The sequence below is a fragment of the Lynx canadensis genome, chromosome C1, assembly GCF_007474595.2.
Source record: "Lynx canadensis isolate LIC74 chromosome C1, mLynCan4.pri.v2, whole genome shotgun sequence".
Classification (NCBI taxonomy): Eukaryota; Metazoa; Chordata; class Mammalia; order Carnivora; family Felidae; genus Lynx; species Lynx canadensis.
This window is the reverse complement of record NC_044310.1, coordinates 120,518,062-120,533,506: the sequence shown is the minus strand read 5'-3', so window position 1 is coordinate 120,533,506 and position 15,445 is coordinate 120,518,062. Positions and strand designations below refer to the sequence as shown.

General features: G+C 38.8%; 1 pseudogene; it reads left to right on the top strand.

Annotated features, from left to right (window-relative positions):
- Nucleotides 1-6,946, top strand: part of LOC115519824 — a 34,044-nt pseudogene extending 27,098 nt beyond the window's left edge.
- The last annotated feature ends 8,499 nt before the right edge of the window (nt 6,947-15,445 follow it).

Below are 15,445 nucleotides of genomic sequence, written 5' to 3'. Positions count from 1 at the left end.
AAGGAAAGAGAAAAACAATAGATTATTTTAATATCATAAAATTCTAAGGTATGTGTAGATATTAGGACACCTTAGAGGCACAGAGGATGGGAAGAAGTTTCTCTTAAAAAAATAAGACACTTTTACATAAAGGCAGTTCTTAATTCATAGAATAATGATTTTCTGTACATATATTTTCTATTAACAATATCTGGATTCAACTCTTCAAGATTATAAGTGTGCTTCTTCCTTCAAAATGCAGGTACAATTCAACCTTCATCATGAACTCTATGTGGCTACTTACTTCTGCATTGCTAACTCCTTTTTCTAGAGCCCTTAACACCATGACTGCATTAGCTCACATTTTCTCTCCAATTTCTATGCTATGTGTGAATTTATATTAGCTGCTAGATCTGTCTTTTCTCCACAATGAAATTAAAAGTTTCTAGAAAGTATAAGTATACATTAACTTCATTTTATCTGCTTCCATTGTAACACATATAATGTACCTAGGAAATATTCAATAAATAGTGGGTGGATATATCATAATGGGATATCTTTTGTTCCACGTTCCCGTTTATGAGAGGAATATTACAGGCATCCAGTGACTGTTCTTGACTCAATTATTCATTCTCCGGTTTCCTTGAGGGCTGCTTTCACTGGTAATACCAAAGTGAACTTTAAGAAAACTATATATTTCAAACTTATCTGTATCTCAGTTCTTATGTCCACATTAAATAGTAACAAGAATATAAAAGCTCAGACCTTATAAAAATTATATTCTTCCTTACTATAGTATAAAGTGTGTGATTAAGGACTGTCAGAAAAATATTCTGTAGACCTCTTAAATTGTAATTATTCTCAGAGAAAGTTAAGTAGTTATAAAATTACTATCACAGTCTTTTCCCTTTGAAAGAATGTATTAAACGTACAAAACACTGGTGTTTTCCAAAAGTGAGCTAGCATTTGTCTTAAATTCAAAACATGACTATTCCAATATAAGTCCATGATGGATGTATTAACTCTGAAGATGTCTTTCTTTCTTTTTTTTTTTTTCCTTTTCATGACCTGTTCATAGAAGTGAATGTATTAGAAGTGTTTCTGTGGAAATTAGTTTTGAGTGTAAGCCATTCAGTACATTAAGCCTAAGTCTTTTGTTTTTGTTTTGTTTTTGTTTTTTGTTTGTTTTTTAAGACAGAATCAAAAAAAAAAAAAAAAAAAAAAGGGGACGCCTGGTTGGTGCAGTCGGTTAAGCGTCCGACTTCAGCCAGGTCACGATCTCGCGGTCCGTGAGTTCGAGCCCCGCGTCAGGCTCTGGGCTGATGGCTCAGAGCCTGGAGCCTGTTTCCGATTCTGTGTCTCCCTCTCTCTCTCTGCCCCTCCCCCATTCATGCTCTGTCTCTCTCTGTCCCAAAAATAAATAAACGTTGAAAAAAAAAAAAAAAGACAGAATCACAGTGTGCTAACATAGGTGAAACTGGAAGTAGGTAAGACTTGAGTTTCTTATTTGCTGAATGGGTATGAATCTCAGCTATCCATGTAGGAATCATTTGAACAAAATTCCGTGGGCATGATGGGTAAAGGCCTAACATTGTTGAGTACTTGCCATTTGTTAGAAACTGCCAGATTGTTTATATTCATTGTCTCTCTTAACTCTTAGAATTCTATCAGACGAAGGTCTTATCTCTAGCCTGCCACTCCAGTTATCTCTTGCTGAGTAAGGAGCCATCATCCAAATTTAGTGTCAGAAACTAAGCTGAATGATGCTCTCTCATTCTGGGGACCAGGAATTTGGACAGTAGAGGTAACTTGCTTCTCTTTCTGAGCCTCAGCTGGGAAGACTCCAATGCTGGGGGGCTGGAATCATCTGGATGCCTCCTCCCTCAAAATGTCTGCACAGGTGGATACAGTTTACTCAACGTCCAGGCTTAGCTGAGTCTGCCAACCAAAGTGCCCACTTGGGGCAACTCCATGGAGCTTGGGTCTCTTATATCATGGAGAATAAGGCAGGAGCTGTATAGAATCTACCCCACACCAAACCCCCCAAAACTGTGGAGCAACTCTTATTCCAGCACAATTCATCCAAGGCTTACTTTTTCATTTGTCTTGCTATCGTCTTAAGTAAGTAGTAGTATCCTACTATGATATCCTTAGAGTAGATCAGGAGACGCTGCACTCCATGTATGCTTATGTGTTTTGATGTGTTTACATTTAAAAAAAAAAACAAAAACTCTAACATTATGTAACATAAAGGAAAAGAATCTTTTTCTCTGAATATTTTGAGAAGTATTTTCCATGATGAGAAAGCTGTCCTCATAAATACAAGAAATCAACAGACATTTTCCTTGAACTTAGACCTTAAAAAAAATCCAACTAAATTATTTAATATCTCCTTTGAAATATACAAAGTTGGTTTGAGTCTTCAAAACTGAGAGAGAAGAAAGGTATCAAGATCAGTTAGATGAACCTGTATTATCTTTTTAAAGGAGGAAAGAGAGTGATTCCAGTGAAAAAGGTAGCTCTAAGGGCCTGTTTCTCAATAGAAACATTGAAAAAAAAAAACCAAACAAGACTGTCAGAATCAACCCGGTCAGAACTCTGGGAAGTTTAAAGCATTCATGTAAACACTGAACTCAGAAGAAAGCATTTTGAATATGGCTGGAAAACTCCATAGCATTGTTATTTACCCTTGTTCCATCCCTGCCCCCTGCACAGTGGTGATCTTAAAGATTCAGTACGTAATTCCGACATTGGCACACTGTCCCTGGTTCCAGATGGAGAAGAGCACACTTACAAAGAACTGTGTTTGTCTCTTCTAATTTGTCTGATACCCACCTTAGGTATTGACACAAGGTGCCTGTCTTTGTTTCACCTACAAAAGAACACAGAGCAAAAAAGTGGTGGTTGGCATTCCTGAAAACTGTAGAAAGGCAAATAAACAATCCATAGTGTGGGCCTTTCCACTTCCGCTGAAGGGATTAACTTTGCATTGCTTGAGGAAATGGTAACGGTTCCCCTGAAACAGTTGCCATGCAAGACAATATTGATCTCAGGACCTGTCACCATCTTCCCACTTTGCTTCTAGACCTGAAACTAGACTCATATCCCAGCAGATTTCTAAAGGTGAGGTATAGTGTGTCACCCATGATGTGGTGTGTTAACATTCCTAAAGAACTACTTAAACTTTCTAATTTATATAGACAGAACTCTGGGGAACATGGATAGGAATGGAAAATAAGAGTGTGGGAAAATGGTGAAAGGAACTTAAATTTAGATCAAGCAGAATTTATTGACCATGAGCTCACTAAGCAGAGACTCTGCAATTAAGGTTGCAGCTCAGAGGGACACCTGAGTGGCTCAGTCAGTTAAGCTTCTGACTTAGGCTCAGGTCATGATCTCACAGTTTGTGAGTTTTAGCCCCGTTTTGGGCTCTGTGCTGACAGCTCTGAGCCTGGAGCCTGCTTCAGATTCTGTGTCTCCCTCTCTCTCCTCCCCTCCCCCGTTCACGCTCTCTCTCTCAAAAATAAATAAACATTAAGGAAAAAAAAAAGGTTGCAGCTCAGAGCATTAGAAAGGGCTCTAATAGTTTGTTTTGTTTGTTGGCTGAAGCATGTGCCAAAAGGTGGTTCATGTGAGTGATTTGGTGATGCCAGACAGGCTTTGGTTTGATGTAAAAGGATTAAAAGCCTCAGGGAGATTGGCATATTAGAGTGATTTGTCTTTTAAGACCTGCCCACCCACACAGGGAAAGTCCAGAAGACATGCCTTACACCAACAATGTGAGAAATAAATATGTAAGAGGAGCCCCAGGATCCTTGAAGAGCTCTATGATCACTTTTCTTTACAGACCAAACTTCACAGTGGGAACTGCAGTTGCTGAATTGGGAAATCTAAATGCAGTGGGAGTAAGTGGATCTTGGGATGGCAGGGGCCAGGTGTTGGTACACAACCGCCAAAGGCAAGGTGAGTGTGGTTACAGAAATGAACAGCAGAATCAAAGCAGCAATCAAAATATTCTAGCTCAGGCAAACCTGTGACATTGGCTAGCTGACGATGGAATTCCTAGAAGTGGAGTAGATGGAAAGCCTACAGAATTCTTATTTAATATGTAGAAGCAGAAAAAATCTAGGTCAAGTGAACAAAAGTCTAGCCTAAACTATAAAAACAGAGAGTCATGGCCTTTTGATCAATCCCAAGACTTGAGCCAATTTATGGACCCAGAGTCCCTTGAATAAAGAAGCCAAGGAAGGACTCTGGGACACTACCAAAATTTTATTAGTATTTCTCTCAGCCTTCCCCAAAGGAATCTATTGCCTTTTACCAGGGTAACTATGCACTGAGGGAAAGGACTCAACCTGACCTGTCAGGGACTACTGGACACTGGCTTTGAATTGATGTAATTCCAGGAGACACAAAACATCACTTTGGCCCATTGTTCAAAAGTAGGGGTTTATGGAAGTCAGGTGATCAATGGTGTTTTAGCTTGGTTTATCTCACGGTGGGTCCAGTGAGTCCCCAAACCCATCCTGTGGTTATTTCCCCAGTTCCAGAATACATCATTGGTATAGACATATTTAGTAATGATCAGAATCCTCACATTGCTTTACTGATCTGTGGAGTGAGAGCTTTTTACTAAGACCAACTGGAAGCCATTAGAACTGTGTTTACCTAATAAAATAGTAAATGAAAAGTAATATTGCATCCCTGGAGGAATTGCAGGGATTAGTACCACTGTCAAAGACAAAAGATGCAGAGCTGGTGATTCCCACCACTCTTCCTTTCAACTCTCCTATTTGGCCTGTGCAGAAGTCAGATGGATTTTGGAAAATGGCAGTGGATTATCGTAAATTTAACCAGGTGGTGACTCCAGCTGCAGCTGCTGCACCAGATGTGGTTTCATTGCTTGAGTAAATTAACACATCCCCTGGTACCTAGTACAGAGCTATTAATCTGGCAAATGCCTTTTGCTCCATACTTGTCCACAGGCCCACCAGAAGCAGTTTGCTTTCAGCTGGCAAATCCAACAACACACCTTCATTGTCCTACTATGGGAATATGTCAACTCTCCAACCCTCTGCCATAATTTAGTGTGCAGGGATGTTGATACTCCTTTTCCTTCCGTAACATACCACACTGATCCATGGCATTGATGATATTATGTGGATTGGACCTGACAAGTAAGAAATGGCAAAGTGCTATAGACTTATTGGTAAGACATTTGCATGTTAAAGGGTGGGAAATAAATCCTATTAAATTTGGAGGGCCTTCTAACTCAGTGAAATTTCTTAGGGACAAATGGTGTGGGAAATGCCAAGATATCTTTTCTAAAGGCAGGCATAAATCGTTGTATCTGACCTTTCCCACAACCAAGAAAAAAGCATAACACCTAGAAAGCCTCTGGACTTTGGAGGTAATATATTCTTCATTGGTGTGTTACTCTAATCCATTTATTGAGTGACTCCAAAAACACTGATAATTTTGAGTGAGATCCAGAATGAAAGGCTCTGTAATATTTCCAGAGTGCTTTTTAAGCTGTGCTGCACTTGGGCCATGTGATCCACCAGATTCAATGCCCCTGAAGTATCAGTGACAGGTAGGGATACTGTTTGGAGCCTTTGTCAGGATGCTATAGGTGTTTTGCAGCACAGGACTTTAGAATTTTGGAGCAAGACCCTGTCATCTTCCACAGATAAGTATTTACCTTTTGAGAAACAGCTCTTGACCTGCTACTGGGCCTTCATAAAGACTAAAGGCTTAATGATGAACCACCATGTTACCCAGCAATCCGAAGCATGCATCGTGAACTGGGTGTTATCTGACACACCAAGCCATAGAGTTGGGTGGGCACAAAACACTGTATCATCAAATAACAGTTGTATATATGTGATTAGGCTTGAGCAGCCCTTGGAAGCACAAATAAGTTAAAGGGAAAAATAACCCAAATGTCCATGATCTCCACTCCTGCCAACCTGCTTTCTCTCTCCTAGCCCATACCTAAGGCCTCATGGGGAGTGTCCTAAGATCAGTTGATAGAAGAAGAGAAAACTTGGGCCTGGTTGACAGATGGTTCTGCATGATATACAGACACCACCTGAAACTGGATAGCTATAGCACTACAGCCCCTCTCTGGGACACCCTTGAAGGATGGTGGTGAACGGAAATCCTTTCTGTAGGCAGAACTTTGGGCAGTATAACCTGGTTGTTCACTTTTCTTGGAGGGAAAAAGGATCCAACTTGAATTATATACTGATGCATGATTTGTGACCAATAGTTTGATCAATCATCAGGGATTTTGGAGGGACATAATTAGAAAATTAGCAACACAAAAACCTGGGAAAGAGACAAGTGGATAGACATCTCTGAATGTGAAAAAATCCTAAAGATATTTGTGTCTCATGGGAATACTCACCAAAGGGTAACCTTAGCTCTGTGGATACAAGTCAGCCTCTTTCCCTAGCCAACCCTGTCATCACCCAATGAGCTCATGAACAAAGTAGCCATGGTGGTAAGGATGGAGATTATGGGTGGGCTCAACAATATGGACTTCCACTCACCAATGCCAAACTTGGCTATGGGCACTGCTACATGCTCACTCTGCCACCAACAGAAACCAGGGCTGAGCCATTGATGTGGTACTATTCCCTGTGGTGATGAGCCAGGCACCTGGGGGCAGATTGATTTCATTGAATCATTTCCATCATGAAAGGGAAATCATTTTCTTCTTACTGGACTAGACACTTACTCTGGGTAGGTACTTGCCTCCCATGCACTCATTGCTTCCACCAAAGCTACCATTCATGAACTTACAGTATGTATTATCTACCATTCTGATATTCCACACAGCATTGCTGCAGATTAAGGAACTCACTTCACTGCAAAGGAAGTGCAGCATTGGGCTCCTGCTTATGGAATTTACTGGTCTTACTGTGTTCCCTACTGTCCTCAAGCAACCGGCTTGATAGGATAATGAAATGACCCTTTGAAGCTTATTAGTTATAGTGCCAGATAAGTGGTAATGTTTGGCAGATCGGGTATAAGATTTTCCAGAAAGCCAAATATGATCTAAATCAGCCCAATTATACCCCTCAGTTATAGAAATAAGAACTATAATTATTGTATTTCCTTACATTTTTGTGAATATGTGTATGTATGTGTATGTGCGTATGTTTATATATATGTAAATTTTACATCATAGAATTTAAGTTATGGGATACCTAGAAAAGTAAACACACTCAAGGACTTTACTTCCTCTTGTGAAGTAAGATGATCATTTTTAGAAATAAAAATAAAAAATAATATAACAAAAAATAATAATAAATAAAAGCTGTGCTGTCTAGTTAACAACAGGTTTACACCCCCCTCCCCCAACAGTGGGGTCCCAAACCTTTAGACACTTCACTTCCTGGTTCTTCCCCTCTCCATTTCACTGGCTTATTTTGGCTGGCTTTGCCTCAAAGAGTGTACATTTGTTCCAATCAGACTACTTTTTTTTTTCTTAATATTTATCTATTTGGGGGGAGAGCACAAGCGGGAGAGGGAGAGATGGAAGCGAGCTCTGTGCTGACAGCAGCAAGCCCGATGTGGGGCTTAAACTCACAAACTGTGAGATCATGACCTGAGCTAAAGTCAGATGCTCAACCAACTGAGCCACCCAGGTACCCCCAGCAATCAGACTACTTTTTGGCTTATCTTAGCATAGGTGACTTCAGGGTAAGGCTGTAACCTCTGTAGCACTCAGCCAATGAGGAATCAGGGGAGGGACTTGGGCGCTAGGAGATAAATGACCTGCTGTAACCTTCCCAAGTGTGCCTGTCCACCAGACACCCTCTCTTCCAAGAACTTTGGTTAAAGCCTCACTTCACTGTGCTCTGAGTCTCTGCATCCCTCCTCTGATTGGTTCAGTGGGCTTATTTCTCACATGGGGAAAGGGTTTGTGCATTTTTTATTGAATACAGGATAGTTTCATCAAGTTAAGCAGCATTATGACCCTGTTTTTGTCTTCATTTGGAGATTAGGTATACTTTAAGGAGATGCATATGAGTACCAAGTTGTTAAAGGGTATACTTGTGATAGTTAATTTGACTGGCCATGGAGTACCCAAATTAAACATTATTTCTGGGTGTGCCTGTGAAGGTGTTTCCAGATGAGATTAACATTTGAATCAGTGGATTCTGTAAGGTGGGTAGCCCTCTTTAATGTGGGTGAGAACCATTCAGTCCACAAAAGGTGGAGGAAGGACAAATTCTTTCCTTTCTTCCTGCCTCACTATTAAACAGGGACATCTCATTTCATCTTCCCTTGCCCTCAAACTTGGACTGAATTAAACCATCTGCTTTCCTGGGTCTCCAGTTTCCAGACAATAAACTGTAGAATGTCTCAGCTTCCATCATTGTGTAAGCCAATTCCTCATAATTCTATCTCTGTCTGCCAAATCATATCTATACATAACATATACCTATACCTACACCTACACTTGTACCTACACCTACACCTATAACTATACCTATACCTGTACCTATACATATACCTATACCTATATCTACATCTACATCTGTATATATATATCTACCTATTATCTATCTATCTATCTATCTATCTATCTATCATCTATCTGTCATATATCTCCTGTTGGTTCTGCTTCTCTAGAGAACCCTAATACTTTACTCTTAATCATTTTCAACCTAAAATAATTATCACAATCTTTACAGTCTAATGCAGAGAATATTTAAATTATATGAACAACATTATACAAGTTACTGGAGACATTTGAACCTTGATATAGGTCCTCAAAGATAATTAATGTTCTCTCTAAAGTGTCATTATTCATAGATATTTTAAGTCTAAAGAGATCATCAAAAGTAATTTAGAAAGCCAATGAAATTATGATATATAGCAGTAGTCTGTATTCCAATTGTAGAAGGAAAAGAAAATAAATTAATCTACAGATGACATTATTCTAGTAATAAGAAATGTAAAGAGAGTAATCTTCTAATGATATGAGGTGAAAATATTTCCACATTCAACTGAGAAGCTGAAGGGCAAATAACTCCATTTGTGGAATTTGATGAGCCCTAAAATGTCAATAATTTCCCTTCATCTTTGAAGAGGGCTATGAAAATCCCAACAGAAGTCTAGTTTCCATTTGGTCCTCTTGTCAATAAGATTAACTGAGGTCTTTAGGTGGTTCTTATGAGTTCTACTAAGGAGTCTGTGAGTGAATTTTTATAGTCTTTTTGAATAACACTTCTGCTTGCCTAGTTCTGAAGCCAACATTAAAAGGCAACAAACACAACACTGCTAGTGCAACACAGTAGAGTTTTCCAAGACATCACAATCCACTCCTTGAGCCTAGAGTGTTTTACTGATAGAGGGCTATGTTGCTTTTCATTTGCAAAAGTTTTCCACCAGTTCTGGAGATATCCATGAGTAGTTGAAATCTCAGAGACTTCTGTGCCCACTTGGGTCTTTCATGATCCTCCACTTTCCACCCGGTGTCTCCAAAATCTAATTCCCGAGGCCTGTATTGTGTCCTACTGAGTCTATTTCCACTACGCATTATTGAAAATCATTGAAAAATGGCAAGAAGCAAATGACAAATCCAAACTTCAATTTGGCCAGCCACTGTGAATTTTGCTTTCTGAATCTAAATTCCTTATTTAAAAAAATTTAAGTGTCAATTCACTATCTTTAAGTTTTTCAAACTACTTTGGCTAAAAGCAATGATTCATTCATTCCAAAAAGAAGTATGAATATGTATATTCTTACAAATTACAAAATTCCGTTTTTAGTCTCTTCTTTTCTGGCATTAATCTTTCTTTCTTGAATGAATTTAAGCACATAAAAAGTCATCATTAAAAATATGTGTACATACATATGTGCATATATATATATATATATACACATGTGCACACATACACACCCCATTGCACATCAATCCAAGAACAGCCCCCATGTCTATTTTCAGTTTAATTCCACTATCAGGAGCAACTGATTACATATAGTACAATATATTGCAATTGAACATTTAAATATGTTTAGGAAACTGATGGCATCACAGGAAAAGGGTGAATCAAGATCTGCATATCATACTTTTTTTAACTTCTTTTCTACAGTTCCATGTAAAATATGTCTTTTTCTCCTGCAGTTCCTTTTTAAATACGTTTTAATTATGCTTTTCAGTAGGTGTACAGATTTACCCATTTGCTGCCTAAGCATGGCCACTGATGAGAGGACCTTATCTCTGGCCTAACATTGAACAGTGTATGTGTGTGTGTGTGTGTGTGTGTGTGTGTGTGTGTGTGTGTATCTCACTTTGATTTTGATCACCTGGACCCCCTTGTATCCATTAACAGGGAATTTGGATGGCTGAAAAATATTTAATACAGTATTTAGAAATTGTGTATCTTTAGAACACTTATAAAGATGTCATGGGGAAAAAATGAAGTTTTTTGAAGAGAATCTTATGTTTTGTTTCATTTTTCCTATTCAAAACAGAGCAAAGGGAAACATGAAAAATATTTAGCTCATCTGATATCAGCCTTACCTGATTTCGTGATGTCTCTTATTTTCAATCATGTACATTAATCTGCAGCATTCTGTGATTTCCCAAAATAGAAGTCATATTATGAAATTAAAAACCTTCCATCATGTTATTATGTCTATTTATCAATGTAGATGCTGAAATCATTGCTTTTTAAGTGAGACAGAATCCCACTGCACCAGACAAATCACCCTGGCTGGTCATTACCACATCATGCAGCTTTCTCAGAACACAACGCAGTGCAGAGATGGCTGGTGTGGAGTCTGCTCTGATGTGGTAATGAATTAACCCAACTCATGAGTATATTTACACAAATACACCAGCACAAGAGATTATGGATGGTAAATGAGAAAAAAAAATGAAATGAATTAAGGAAATTGGGTTGTGATCTCCAAGGGTCCTTCAATACCTGGGCTATGATTCTAAGATTCTTGCCTAAAAAAAAAAAAATCTGGTTGAATTTAATTGACCAAATGTATTTGTTCTATTCAAAGTGGTAGATACTGCAGATGTGAATCCTGGACTGGAGAATGGATAAAGTTTATTGTGTGCATGAGCTTTCAGTCATTAAAAGCTGTTTGGAAATGGAAGTTAAGGGAATAAGACAGGCTAACTATTCTGTCTAAATCATAGTGTTCTGGTGTATTACTAATCTAAGACTTTTCCACTTTCTGTTGTATGACTTTGTTAGCCCAAACCAAACAAATAGAGAATCCTTCTAATGTTTTCAGTCATGAAAAGTTTTTGGTTTTTTTTTTTTAATGTTTATTTAGTTTTGAGAGACAGACAGAGTGAGTGCAAGTGGGGGAGGATCAAAGAGAGAGGGAGACAGAGGATCTGAGCTGACAGCAAAGAGCCCAATGCAGGGCTCAGACTCACGAATCTGTGACATCAAGACGTGGGCCGATGTCAATGCTTAACTGACTGAGCCACCCAGGCACCCCAGTCATGATATGTTTTAAAAGGAACATCAGTAGTATACAGATAAATACTCCTTATACATCCAATATTTAAAGGTAAAACAATAATATCTATTTTATATGTAACATCTCTCATTAGTTTTGCCTGATATTTTTAATGACTTTTTAAAATTTGTCTAATGTTTATTTATTTTTGAGAGAGAGACAGAGAGAGAGCAAACAGGGGAGGGTCAGAGAGAGAGGGAGACACAGAATTCGAAGCAAGCTCTAGGCTTTGAGCTGTCAGCATGAACTGTGAGATCATGATCTGAGCCTTAAGAGATTAAGCCACCCACGTGCCCCTTTTTCATTTTTTTTTTTATTTAGGGGCGCCTGGGTGGTTTGATCGGTTAAGCGTCCGACTTTGGTTCAGGTCATAATCTCACGGTCCGTGAGTTCAAGCCCCGTGTCGGGCTCTGTGCTGATGGCTCAGAGCCTGGAGCCTGTTTCAGATTCTGTGTCTCCCTCTCTCTCTGCCCCTCCCCTGTTCATGCTCTGTCTCTCTCTGTCTCAAAAATAAATAAACGTTAAAATTTTTTTAATTTTTTTATTTAATTCTATTTTCGAAATGTCTTTAAATCCTTAAATTCTGCTTTCATTGCCCCTCCCACTCCCAAACAATATATTTGTAGAAGAATCAAGGTAACTTATCATGTATAGTTTCCTCCAATCTGGGTATATTAATTTCTACTAAAAACTCAACCAAAATTCTATTGAGATAATGCTATGCATTTAGCATGTATATTCCAGTTGATATTTTCCCAGAGTTCCTTTATAGACTCTGAGTCGATGTGTTTGGCCCTTGCATCACAGGTAAAATTTTAAATGGGAATGCAAAGGGACTGTATGAGATACAGGGCTATAAAAGCCAGCTCAGACTAGTCATATGTTCACCCTAAGTTGCTTGAGGTCCAGAAAATAAGTGAGTCGTGATCAAGGTAAAAGCCAGGGAATTGTTACCAAACTTCAATGCCAATAAGGAGGACAGATTATTTTCAAGGGAAATTAATACTACATCTTAAAATAATGGAAGATCCAGGGACAATAGGATATAAAGAAAAGATTTAAACAAATAAATGAGAAGAGGCTATACTCAGTACTAATGGGTTGGAAACTTACATTTAATACCTTCTCCAAGGCCAGGTTTATATAAATCATAATGGACTGAGGCTATCCTGGGTTGTAATGGAAACCCAAATATTACTTTCTTCATCTTATAGAGAAAGAATTAAGCATAGATTGATTTCCTATTTCAACAATACTTTAATTTCAGTATAGTGTTTTCAAATGATCTCAGTGGTTTTTATTCTAACATTCCATGTTGCCTAGGCTAAGAAAAATATTAATTTCAGCAAACATATTTATCATTCCCCAATAAAAAATCTGATACCCACAAAATCAACAATAAGGAAAAATTTTTTAAAGTTCCTGATTTTTCGGGCCAACCAAGTTTAGAATCCCCTGCTTATATCACACCAAACCTCATAGTTCTTTTTTCTTTTATTTTGTTTATTGACAATGTCAATAACAGACCCCTGAAGTAACAAGATATACTGGAAAGTTTTCTCATTTTGGAGTCAACCTTGTTTAGTGACCTTGGGTAACTTAGTTTCAAAGGTCTTCCTTTCATCCTCTTTAAAATGGAAATAAAAATACCCACTTTAAAGGTAAATATTAAATAAAAGAATGTAAGTAAAGACACTGCATGGTAGTAGGTACACAATAGATGCTAGTTCCCTTTCTTTTAATCCATGATGGATTATCTTAAGAAAAGAGGGGCGCCTGGGTGGCGCAGTAGGTTAAGCGTCCGACTTCAGCCAGGTCACGATCTCGCGGTCCGTGAGTTCGAGCCCCGCATCAGGCTCTGGGCTGATGGCTCGGAGCCTGGAGCCTGTTTCCGATTCTGTGTCTCCCTCTCTCTCTGCCCCTCCCCCGTTCATGCTCTGTCTCTCTCTGTCCCAAAAATAAATAAACGGTCAAAAAAAATTCTTAAAAAAAAGAAAAGAAAGCTACACTGGTGACTGTATTAAATACAAGCATAATGTTATCATAAATTATTTGTAAAATAAAAGGAGGAATGAGTAAATTTATTTTATTTTTTTTAATTTATTTATTAATTTTGGGACAGAGAGAGAGGAGAGGGAGGGACAGAGAGAGAATGGGGGAGAGAGAGAATCCCAAGCAGACTCTGCATTGTCAGTACAGAGCCTGATGTGGAGTTCAAATTCACAAATTGTGAGATCATGACCTGAGCTGAAATCAAGAGCTGGAGACTTCACCAACTAAGCCACCCAGGTGCCCCATTTCAATTTATTTTTTAATATGCTTTGCCTTTGAGTTTATTAATTCATGTATTTGTATTTAGGGCAAATAAATGTACTCTAGGGAATCAAGAGATGTTTCTTTTCCTCAGTTGCAAATAGTCTTTAAAAGGGAACCTTCCAAAGCATTTGCACACTTTGCGGATTCTAAAATTTGCTGATGTAAATATGAGAGAATACATGTAATAAAAGTGGCCTGTTGATCAAAGGTATTAGAAATGCTCCCAATGGTAAAAAGACCCATGAGAAGCACGTTTAACAAGAAATGAGTAAGGAAAGCATCTTTCATGATCCTCTTTTCTTGTCCTTTCCAGTCTCGGTTGGGACATTAATCACCCAGACAATAGACACAAGGTCAACAGCTGGCCTGATGTTGTGTGAACTCTGGGAGTTTTCTTACTCGGTGTTGGCTTGCTGCAACAGCCTGGTGAAATTCAGGATGGCTACAGTGACGGAGAGGTGCAAAATGTGTCTCCATTTGTCTGACCCTCTAGGGAACGATTTCTTTGGAACCTGGAACAAACCGAGCTTTTCTGTTATCCAAGTGGCATTTGTGTTATCAAACTAAGCTCAGCATAGGTGTGGCTTGCCAAGGAAAACCTCCCTGCTTTGAATTCTGGACTTCTCCTTTACACTTACCTTTCACATCTGGTAGCAGATTGGAAATTTTCCAACCCCTACAATTTTCACTTTTTCTGGAAAAGGAGACTATTAACCACCTAATTCAAACTAATATTATCGCATTTTATAAAATTAATGAGATGCTGTAATTGCCGACATTGTTTACCTGCTACTTTGGGAGTGTATTTCAAAGGCATATGAATTAGCCATCGCCAGATTTATAATTAGCGTGTGACAACTTTAATTCCAATGGCGTGTTTAATCAACAGCAACAGATGGAAATGTGCCTGGTTGTAGGTCATATCCCCTTCGCAGCTCCTGAGAGTGGGTTTATCCCACTCTCCTCCGAGTTATAAGCTGTTTAGCATAGTAAGTGCTAAATTACTGGTAATATTCTCTTTCTTTTTTGGACTATCAGAGTTTCAACACATGAAAATAATTCTAAGCACTGGTATATGGTGAATACTTACAACATACTAACTGCTATTTTTGTTTTCACTTAATGAAGCCTTCAAACAACCTCTCAAATTAGGTAATTTTAATATTCCCATTTTATAGGTGAGGGAACTGAGCCTAGAAAAACAAAGTGACTTGTCAGTGCTGCACAGCTTGTAAGCAGTAGGGCCCAAAGTTGGATTCAAGCTCTTTGGCTCCCAGCATCCCTGCCATAATAACAGCCCTCAGGGGTTCTGCAGTAGGAGGCTGTTTATTGTAGCAGTTTGGGATTCTGCTAACAAAACTGTGTTATTTTGTGAATCCGAAGATTACAGAATCATTCCTCTAACTTTCCTCCTCACCAGGACCAGTGCTACACACAGGAGACAGAAACTGTCTGCCTAATTCTTTATTCCATAAACATGTTAACTCAGAGTCCGTCAGTATGCATTTTGGACTCGCCATTATTCATCTCGGACATCAGCTCCAGGCAACTTTTGGGGAACCCTCTCAACAATGTTCTTTCTACTGGCCACAGGCTCACTGGATGCCCCGTTACCAAGGCTCCCGTATATCCAGCACCTTTTGAC